We start from the raw sequence: 11,298 nt of genomic DNA, 5'->3' as shown, positions 1-11,298 counted from the left end.
TTGTCTCAAGCAGGTGAACTTAACTGACATTGTAGTCCTCATGGGCTGTCTAGCAGCAGATATTAGCTGTTACTGCAAATTGGAACTTTATGATCTTTGTCTGACTGTATCTTTCAAAACGGGTACAGTACTATTAAACACTGTCGTATACTTGCTAGTTAATAACAAAGCTATTGAACTCCACCTTTTACATATGAACTTTTCTTGTCCAAAGGGATTAGAGTCCTACTTCTGTACTGGCAGAAGATTAAAATTTGTAATGCAGAAAGGAAGAACTTGAAATGCTGCTTATGCTTTGTACCTCATGTAAAAAGAAGTTTGTGTTGTGGTAGAGAGAGAGAGACATATCTAGATATACATATTGTGCAAGTGTCCGGGTAATTCTGGAATCATTTCTTCTGTAGATAGAAGGGGCCAGTGCTTTTCTTATTCTTTATAGGTGTTTGATTTAATAATTTGAATTTTTTTAATAATTAAGTAAGGTTGAAAGTAATGCTATATTAGAAAATCATTGAAGATGCTTAGTGTCATACATGTGTGTTCCCTAATGAGTAATTGTGGAATGCATCTAGGTGAGCTAGTTTCATTATACAGCCCAAGAGGGGAAGGTTGTGTTGCAGTGTCTGAAGTGTATACGCCACTCTTGTGAAAGTTAGTATTCAGTACATGTTAACAGATGTAAAGCTGATTGTGTAGAGAAATGAGTACAATCAAAGGGTGCTTTGCTCCCTTAATATGTGGGCTATTAAACCGGCTTTGGGGTTCACGTGGTAAAAAGGGGCATTTTTTTGAGTCTGTGCACACATGCACTTGCATAGTGTATGCACATGTTTGCGGGATCACAGATGTGTACGCAGCAGAACCTTTACTTAGAGAAGTCCTTCAATGTAATGTATCAGTACAACAAATAAGTGGAGTTGTCTTACAACCACTTGCTAGTAGTCCTTCAATGTAATGTACCAGTACAAAAAATAAGTGGAGTTGTCTACAACCACTTATTACTAGTAGTCCTTTAATGTAATGTACCAGTACAACAAATAAGTGGAGCTGTCTACAACCACTTATTACTAGTAGTCCTTCAGTGTAATGTCCCAGTACAACAAATAAGTGGAGCTGTCTACAACCACTTATTACTAGTAGTCCTTCAGTGTAATGTCCCAGTACAACAAATAGGTGGAGCTGTCTACAACCACTTATTACTAGTAGTCCTTCAGTGTAATGTCCCAGTACAACAAATAAGTGGAGTTGTCTACAACCACTTATTACTAGTAGTCCTTCAGTGTAATGTACTAGTACAACAAGTAAGTGGAGTTGTCTACAACCACTTATTATTAGTAGTCCTTCAATGTAGTGTACCAGTACAACAAATAAGTGAATAACCACTTATTATTAGTAGTCCTTCAATGTAGTGTACCAGTACAACAAATAAGTGAATAACCACTTATTACTAGTAGGCCTTCAATGTAATGTACCAGTACAACAAATAAGTGGAGTTGTCTACAACCAGTTATTTCTAGTAGTCCTTCAGTTTAATGTACCAGCACAACAAATAAGTTGAGTTGTGTACAACCAGTTATTACTAGTATGATGTGCAGGCTTGTCATGCTTAAATGCAATACACGTACACATGGGTAATTCTGGAATCATTTATTCTGTAGATAGAAGGGGCCAGTGCTTTTCTTATTCTTTATAGGTTTTTGATTTAATAATTTGAATTTTTTAATAATTAAGTAAGGTTGAAAGTAATGCTATATTAGAAAATCATTGAAGATGCTTAGTGTCATACATGTGTGTTCCCTAATGAGTAATTGTGGAATGCATCTAGGTGAGCTAGTTTCATTATACAGCCCAAGAGGGGAAGGTTGTGTTGCAGTGTCTGAAGTGTATACGCCACTCTTGTGAAAGTTAGTATTCAGTACATGTTAACAGATGTAAAGCTGATTGTGTAGAGAAATGAGTACAATCAAAGGATGCTTTGCTCCCTTAATATGTGGGCTATTAAACCAGCTTTGGGGTTCACGTGGTAAAAAGGGGCATTTTTTTGAGTCTGTGCACACATGCACTTGCATAGTGTATGCACATGTTTGCGGGATCACAGATGTGTTCGCAGCAGAGCCTTTACTTAGAGAAGTCCTTCAGTGTAATGTATCAGTACAACAAATAAGTGGAGTTGTCTACAACCACTTGCTAGTAGTCCTTCAATGTAATGTACCAGTACAAAAAATAAGTGGAGTTGTCTACAACCACTTATTACTAGTAGTCCTTCAGTGTAATGTCCCAGTACAACAAATAAGTGGAGCTGTCTACAACCACTTATTACTAGTAGTCCTTTAATGTAATGTACCAGTACAACAAATAAGTGGAGCTGTCTACAACCACTTATTACTAGTAGTCCTTCAGTGTAATGTCCCAGTACAACAAATAAGTGGAGCTGTCTACAACCACTTATTACTAGTAGTCCTTCAGTGTAATGTCCCAGTACAACATATAAGTGGAGTTGTCTACAACCACTTATGATTAGTAGTCCTTCAATGTAGTGTACCAGTACAACAAATAAGTGAATAACCACTTATTACTAGTAGGCCTTCAATGTAATGTACCAGTACAACAAATAAGTGGAGTTGTCTACAACCACTTACTTGTAGTCCTTCAATTTTATGTACCAGTACAACAAATAAGTGGAGTTGTCTACAACCAGTTATTTCTAGTAGTCCTTCAGTTTAATGTACCAGCACAACAAATAAGTTGAGTTGTGTACAACCAGTTATTACTAGTATGATGTGCAGGCTTGTCATGCTTAAATGCAATACACGTACACATGGGCAGTTATTGTGGTTTGTGTAAGAGCACCAAGATTGCAGTTTCATTACGATTTCTCCTTGCTGTGAAAAATTGTAGTCTTTGAGTTGGTGTAGATAAGCAGAAGTCTGGGGCTACAGGGCCAGAGTAACCCTGAAAAAATGCTTTTGAAGTTTCAGAATGCATTCCTATTTTGTGGTGTCACACATTCAGATTGCTGTAATTGGAGGATTTCTCCTTCCCCATGGTACAGTAATCAGTCAGTTGGTGTATGATTAGTAGAGGTATGAGCAGTGCAGGCAGGGGGCAGTGCCCCTTCACAAAAAAATTGTTTTTAGAGTCAAATTTTTAATCTGCTAAATGATACTCATTATTGTAGTTGTGCACCTTTTTTATTCAGGTCCGACACGCTGTGGAATTTATGTGGTGAGCCAGCTGATCTTAAGCCCTTTGCCCCAACCCCTATTTTTTTCTTGTCATTGATCATTTTGATCTTAGTCTGGACGCTCATTTGGGAGTATTTCTACTTTTACTGCTTAAGTACAAACTATCAGATTAGTCTCTGGGTCATGATGATGACCATATGAATATCTGTATTGTCTAGGGGAAGGGCAAGTGTGAACAGTACAAGTGTATGCAGTAACATTTTATCCTGCCCACGTGGAGCATGACCTGAGGGAGAAGCTCCAGGCCTGTTTTACATCTTGCAAGATTACAGTGAATGAGAGTGATTTGAGTGTTAAGGGCAGGGATCAGGATAGAGTTTCCTTTGCACATACTTGAGCACTATGGGAAGGTGAAGGATATTGAGAGAAGAAATCAGTCACACTTCCATGGAGGTGACTGCATCCCCATCCTTGCCATCTTCTTGTCTCCCCACCTGTAGGTTTTGAGGGGGTCAGACTTGTACCTTTCCCCTGCCTTTATGGATGATTAGGGATTTATAAGTGAAATACCCCCAGGTGTTGCTTTGGGAATGTGTCCTGAAGTCAGACCCCTCCAACCCCCCCCATTTGAGGAGCTTAAACTTGCCAGTGCCTGGCCTACAGTCATTGATTGGTCATTCAAGTTTTCCTGCAGACGCTGTATGGTTGGAACCAAGGAGCCCTCCTCAGCCTCCCATAGGTCCAACTCCTTTTTTTCCTGCTCTGATGCCTTCTATACAGACTGTGAATATCCTCCCTCTGTCTTGTCTGGGTTATGTTGGGTGCTTCAGTTTCCTCCCATATTTCAAGGACATGCTGCTAAATTGGTGATCCTGACTTTTTATTTGTGCCCCCCCCCCCCGTACCTGCTGACCATTGAGCAGCAAAAACATAACTTCAATCAGGACAACAAAAAATTTACACCACAGACCTAAACATGACTGTGGTAATAGAATTAAAGCTTATGCAGTGCAGAAGAAAATGTGTTACACAAGAGACTGGACAATACTATTATGCACAATTTAGTCTTGCAACCTTTGTCTTGCACTTACCACAGAGGACTAAAGCTCTGGCTTGTCATTGAGCTGCTTCCTACATCAAAGGACCAAGGTTTGAATCTTTCCACCTTAATTTGCCTGCTGTATAACCTTGAGTAAGTAACTTAACCAGTCCTTTCGGGCAATTGGGAATTTGCAGATAGGCTCCTTAATGGTCTTCTGGGACTCCCTGTCTAGTTACTACTTATGAATCTGTGAGCAATATCTTTTCCAACTCCTTTTTTTCCTGCTCTGATGCCTTCTATACAGACTGTGAATATCCTCCCTCTGTCTTGTCTGGGTTATGTTGGGTGCTTCAGTTTCCTCCCATATTTCAAGGACATGCTGCTAAATTGGTGATCCTCCATGTTCTCCATAAGTGTGGAGTGTACATTTGTGTACATCTGTGTCCTGTGTTGCACTGACATCTTATCCAGGATAGGTTCTTTGTCTTGTGGCTCCCGAGTGCTGGATGGGCTCTGATTCCTTTCTCACCCTGAAGTGTACATGCTGTGGTCCATCGACTGGCAACAACAGGCAGCGATCACTTGGCACCTTTAAGACATTCCCAGGCTCTCGTCACTTCATTCCCACAGTGATTCTCCCCTCCCATTCTCCCTCTCATTCCCTTTCTCCAGATTTCACTTGCAGCTAGGAAGGCTTGCACCCTAAGATGTTCCCAGTTTTACAGCATGATATAGTATTCTCTTTCCTTTCATTTTTTGATGAAATTTCACTTTGGTAATTTTTACCGAGATCAGGTCCAACATTTTGGTCTTTAAGGTTCTTGGTTAGCCAGTGCTGCACCAATACTAATAAACAGTCTATCTCTTCCCTCACTGTTGCTGTTGTGTTTTCAGACTAGTTGGAATAGTTTTTGGTGTTTTATTATTTTCTGAACTTTTTTGAGGTGGTACTATCTGATTGTTTGTCTCTTGATCAACTGTGCCTTGGCATAGACTTGTGTTTTAAGTAAGTTAGATAAGGACAAATCTATAAGCTCTGTGACGCGTGCCATAAATGCAGAACAATATAGTAGCAATAACTCTACAAGCATGGGTTTGAATCTCATCTGTACTGCATTTTGAAAATGCAAAAAGATCTTTCACAAAATTTACTTTCAGAAAACTCCTAACCTTTGTATTCTATGTTGGGGCACAGTGGGACTTCTTGATGTCTATGCAAATTCTGAGAAGTTTGGCTTCATGAACCACCAGAAATGATAACACAAACCGATTCTCTAGGGTTGTTGCCATTTGATTTAGCTTCCACCAATTCAGAGTAAAAAAAGAGTTGAACAAACTTCTACTTGGGGAATTTTCTAGCTGGAGAGGTCCATTATAATAAACTCAGTTTTGAGGAAATGTTTAACACAGTTTTTCTTCAGAATATAAGTTGTCAAAGTATGTGGAATCTAGACCTTTTTGGCTGCTTTATTCAGGTCCTCAACAACCATCTACAGTTCCTCTACCAATCCATTAGAAAAAGATGACAAGGGCACTGATCAAGGCTTGGATCAAAATGAGTGTCCATTGCTCCACCATTATGAGCGTGTCAGGTGCAGGATCATTTTTTTCTGGTTCAGTTGCAAATTTCCACTGTTTAAACAGTACTAATATTGGAATCAATGATATTCATAGCTCACTGCTGCAGTATGATTTTTTAGTATTTCCCATCTTCAAGAGCATGGAGGCCAGCCTGAAAACCAGAGCTTTGGTCTGGTGGGCTCCCTCTCCTTCTGATGTCAAGACATCGGTGGTATAAAAGGTAGTCAGTTGACACCAGTTTCATTTATTCCTTGTTGTAGTTCAGTGAATGTATCACTCACCACTATTATGTCATCAGTCCTTCGTTTGATCTGAAGACCTGTTGAGGAATTTTCGTGTCTTTTCTTTAGAGCATGGTATTGTAAATGTCTGTGCAGAAAGTCAGTAACTGTCTTAAGGGTGGAAAACTAATTCTGCAGAGATTTTCATACTTTTTGCCCTTTTTCCCCCCTGTTTGTGAAGCATAGTGTGCCCAGCTGTTCCCTTTGTGTGTATTTTAACTCTAGAACCATAGGCTCAAAGTTGCTGATAGCAGGGAGGGGATTTAGCAGCCCTCATATCTGACAGCTAGTGTGTCTGAGGCTTCTGGCACAACCCCTCTGAAAGCCAACTCACCATCCGCATTTCTGGGAAATTCCTCAGAGATGAGGTTGGAGGGTACTGGATACAGGTTGTGGCCCTCCTGCCCATGACCTGAAACCTTCCAGTCCAACTACACACCAAAGTGAGATCCAAACCGTCTAAGCCCAAATGCCCAGTTGGTTTTCCACAGCTGCCTGTGTCTCGAACACAGTACTCTGAGACCATTGCACAGGACCTTTCCCACTGGTGCTGGATTTTATAGGTTTCATGAAATATGGACAGATGGTGACTGAAAAAGACCTTACTTCAAGAATCCCATCTACTAAGAGAAAAGGGGAGCAACCTCCATAATGGGGGCTTTGATTCCTCAATCACTGAGGCAGTGGAACAAAGTCATGTAGATCAGCTCTCCCTTGCTTCTTTTGACTCTAATTCTGAATTAGTTCTGACTTCAGCCTCCCTTCCCTAGCATCTGTCCTTTAGGTATGCCCCTCGCAGAATGATTGAATCATTCAACCAGTAGTCAAAAGAGCTTTCCCTAGCCTAAATCAGGTATAGACAAATTCTGGGGCCTGCTTGAACTATACCCTTGGCCATGCCTGCAGTTCTTAAGTCCTGGATGATTTTCATGATGCATCTTGCAGCAAGATTCCAAACCCTTGCACCAAAAAAGCTAGACAACTTCTACAGGATCCGTGTATTGCATAAGTACCTGTAAAAGAACCAAGATTCCAGTAACTGAGACCTCCAAAATGGCTGTTCACTGATAAACAGGTTGATTGAGCTCACCCAGTGTGAAAACAGAATCTTAGAAAAAAGAGCAATTAAAAATGTCAGTTTAGGTAAAATTCAGTAATGGGCTTGTGATTATGCTAACTGGATGCCAGCAAAAAAAAGTTGATGTTTTGAGAGAAAATCAACCAGAAAAGGAGGAGAAAACTCTGCCTGGGAAAAATCCTGCAGCTGTTCAGCTTTGGTACAGAATATGTTGTCAAGTAATTTAGAGGAAAAAATCAAATGCACTAAGAGGTGGTTAAAATAAATGAAACCCAGAAGGACTATATCAAGTCAAATAAGAAAAGAATGGGAAAAAGAAAAGTTTTAATTAGCTGTTCAGGTAAACTGAAAATTACAAAAAGCAGAGGATGAAATGAAGAAAAGCCTGGTTGAGCTTAAGGCTTCCTGAAGAGTGGTTTCAAACAATAGTAGAGTTAGGAGACAGAGAATACAGAAAATGTGAGATTTTCTGCTATGCATGAAAAACGAATGCCCCCCCCCTGCCGAAGTATCAGTAAAGGCACTGGACATGTGCTCCATGACAGGGTTTGCTAATTGAAAGGAAACCTAGTATGTATGCTCCAAACTTTGCCATGGGAAAGCAGCCAAGACATATAACAGTAAAGATGCAGTCATACCAGCAGAAAGAGTTTGCCCTTCTGTGACACACTTGGCAGGACCAAGTATTTGAAATTGGAAATGGTGTTTGTGGAAAATACTTATCTTCTGCGTAGTGTACGTTGAATAAAGTATATCCCAGCACTTAGGAAATGTCAAGAAAACCGTATGAGATTCAAGCTGCTATATTCAGCTGCCTTTAGAATATTTTTTTTTTCTGCAGAATCCAAACTTTAGGCTGAGCATGCTACGGAGAAAAAATACATGGTTTAGTTTAGCCAGCAAGCGGTGTGGGGGGGGTGTTCTTATTCTACTGTTGAGAGTCTGTAGGGAGACTGCTAGTAAAACCCTTTTCATTGTTCCAAAAAAAAAAATTCTTAAGAGAAAAAACACAGGAGCTGACTAGGAAGAATCAGGAATACATTAGACTTGAACCAGACACTGTTGTTGAGAGATGGAGATAAAGACGACCAGCAAATCTGAAATTGTTGAGTAAATAGGAGGCTATAAAGGACCGGTCCTATGAGATATAAAGATTAGCCATGTGAAGCATGACTTTGCAAGCAAAAGTGGTTGAGGAAGACTGGAATTTTTGTTGACATTGTTTAAACTTGTGTGTGAACTGTTAAGCATATACTTCGCACTGCCATTAATGTTAGGACAGGCAATGAAAAAATAACTAAAACATTTTTTGTTGTTTTTAATATTAAAATAATTTGTTACAGTGTAATTTTTGTAAATGGCATGTTGTATTGTAAAGCAGTTTTGTGTAGTGTGCATTGAGGAGTATTTTAAATGTGAAGTGAGGAGAATCTTATCAGTAACTGTTATGCACATTTGTAAGATGTGCAGGCTTTATACTGTAACAAAATAAGAGACGCTGGTCAGAAGACAATTAGTCAGTCTGATGCTGTGATATTGGACTGCTGGAGGGATGTAAATGTAGAATTAAGTGATCAATTTTCCTGTTTTTTTTAAGAGTCCATCTAACTTCATGTCCCTTGATTTTAAGCTATAGTCAGGGTTTTAAGTCAGTAGGCTTGAAAAAATAAGACAAAATGACGAAAGGCATAGAAAATGATAGGTTTCTTGCATCTGCAACTTTATTAGCTTTCCCCCATTACCAAATGCTTTCAGTGGGTGACAGGAAGTCTGCAGATGCACACAGTTGGCCAAGGAAAGTCTGTATGTTGTGTTGTGTAATGAGTGAAAATTACAAATGTTCTTTTTTGTTTGAGCAATTTTAGATGAATGTAACCTTTAGTGGCACAGTAGCAAACGGGTCAGTGAAAAGTAAGTTTGAAACCATGTAAATGAATAAGTAGTAGTAACCTCTTTAGCAGTCTTAACATATTAAATTATTAATATAACAGTGCATGTTTAAGATAATAGGCTGTAATATTTGGTTGTTCAGGTGAATAACTGGCTGTAAAGGTATACAGAGCATAATACAAGTAAAATTGATGTACTTTTTCATTTGCATAGGGGAATGACTGGATTAAGGCCCTTTGCTTGATCTAATACATTTTAAGTGGAAGCAAATAAATAAAAGAACACTTAATGTAACAAGCTGAAAGCAACTGTGTGTCTGGTTCTCATGTTTCTATGGAGGTAAGCTGATGGAGGGCAATTAAAACAGAATACTGGTTTTCGCAATGACTAAAATATAATGTTATCTGAAAGCATTCAACTTATTTCTCTCCCAGATGTAGAAAACAAAGGTAAGACAAGACGGCACCCGGTGTAAGTAGAAGCATAGGCTATACCATGTATCTTAGCATGGATAACCTTTGCTGTAATTTAAAGTCTGTAAGTGTGGTTGTCAGTCTGGGACAATTGTTCCTATTAGAAGGGTTAAACTTCATTTTGTGAAGGTGTACATAGTTGTGTTTGTATTAAGTTGATAGGTTATGAGGGTTTTCTGTGCTTGGTTTTGTTTTGTTTTTTTTTTTGTTTAAGGTTTTCATTAAAATAAGTCTTGTGAAAGGTGACATGGGTTCAGCTGGATATGACAAGAAACTGTAAAAGATCAACCTGCCAAACAGCGTGTTCATGTAAAACACAAGCTGAAAGTAGATATTAAAAAAGCTGTTATGCATACCAGGTGGGAATAACTTCTTACCATAATGGTAGCACTTTCTATGTTATGTTTGAATGTGAACAATTTCACTATTTATATACAAAAAATAAAGAGTAGTGTAATATATTAAGAATTGCAGAGTGTGGGGCGTGGCTTGAATGGCAAGCTGAAAGCAACAGAGTTCTTGAGCTCCACGTTTTCTCAACAAGAAACTCCAGTGAAGAAAGAAATATAGGCAGTCCTTAATGCAGTTCAAGACTTGGTGAGTAAAATAGACAAATTAAACTTAAAAGTGGACAGTATAAAAGAAGATACCACCAAACAGATAACCTTACTAAATGAGGTCCTGAAGCAACAAACCGCCTAGATTGCTGCTTTGGAAGGTTCTGTAACAGATGTAGACTACAGGTTAACAGACAGAGAGAGAAAAATAGACTTTCTTCTTCAAGAAAACACCAGACTCATTGAAAAGATAGACAACATTGAAAACAGAACCAGGATAAACCATAAGAATCTATGGCATCCTGGAGCAGGTGGAGGGAGATAATATGATCAATTTCCTGAATTCTTGGATTCCTAAAATCCTAAACCTACCTGAAGCAGTATCCTTTGGGATAGAAAGGGTACACAGGTCTTTAACTACAACTTCTGTATCCAGTAAAAACAGCCATCCAGGATCTATTATTGTAAAATGCTTCTCCACTCAAGACAAAGACCTTGTTTTAAGAACTGTCTGGTCACTTGCTCCATTAAAAATTGGTGACCAAACTGTCCGGTTTAACAACTACTTTTCACCCCTTGTAATGTCCAAAAGAACATGTGCCTGCGTTATAAAATCATTAAAAAAGGAAGGAATTAAAGCACAACTCATATATTCCCAGTAAGAAGAAGACTATCCCTTCCAGAAGAAAAGAAAACTTTTGACTCTCTCGAAGCATCCAAATTTGTCCAAAAACAGAACCTTTTAAGTCAACCTGAACCCATGAATTCTTCAATGAACTTAAAAAAATAAGCTTCAAATATGAGTGGATTGTTAAAGAAAAAAAGAAACCCAAAGACAAATGATTATACATAACTTCACATTTCATGCAAGTTTTTGTTTTCTCCCTTCTAAATAATGTGGAGTCATATACAGAAGGTAATGTAACTTTTTTCTTGACTGTTATATTTTCACAACAATGCTAACTTTATAAGTAATATATAGTACTAAAAATTCAAGTAAATTAAAATCTTATCCAACTGCAAACTACTGTTTTATACTTTTCTCTGTGTATAAGTGGCATAGCACTAGTGAAATGGTATAAAATCACTCCATCATTTCATCTATTTATATATATTTCTTTTATATCCAGTACTTATTTTTTCATGTGTGTGTCTTCCCTTTCTGTTTTAGTCCTAGTGTCATAGTATTTATCACTGCAAGAAAGAGAAAT

The 11,298-nt window shown here is 38.5% G+C and overlaps 1 protein-coding gene across 1 annotated transcript in view; it reads left to right on the top strand.

The window, feature by feature from the left end:
* The window catches only part of GET3 (guided entry of tail-anchored proteins factor 3, ATPase), a 468,165-nt gene that overhangs the window by 73,388 nt on the left and 383,479 nt on the right, over nucleotides 1-11,298 (top strand). The window lies entirely within an intron of this gene.

The sequence above is a fragment of the Protopterus annectens genome, chromosome 9.part0 (assembly GCF_019279795.1).
Source record: "Protopterus annectens isolate FY-2018-M chromosome 9.part0, PAN1.0, whole genome shotgun sequence".
Taxonomy (NCBI): Eukaryota; Metazoa; Chordata; order Ceratodontiformes; family Protopteridae; genus Protopterus; species Protopterus annectens.
The sequence above is the reverse complement of the archived record's forward strand: the minus strand, read 5'-3'. Positions and strand labels throughout refer to the sequence as shown.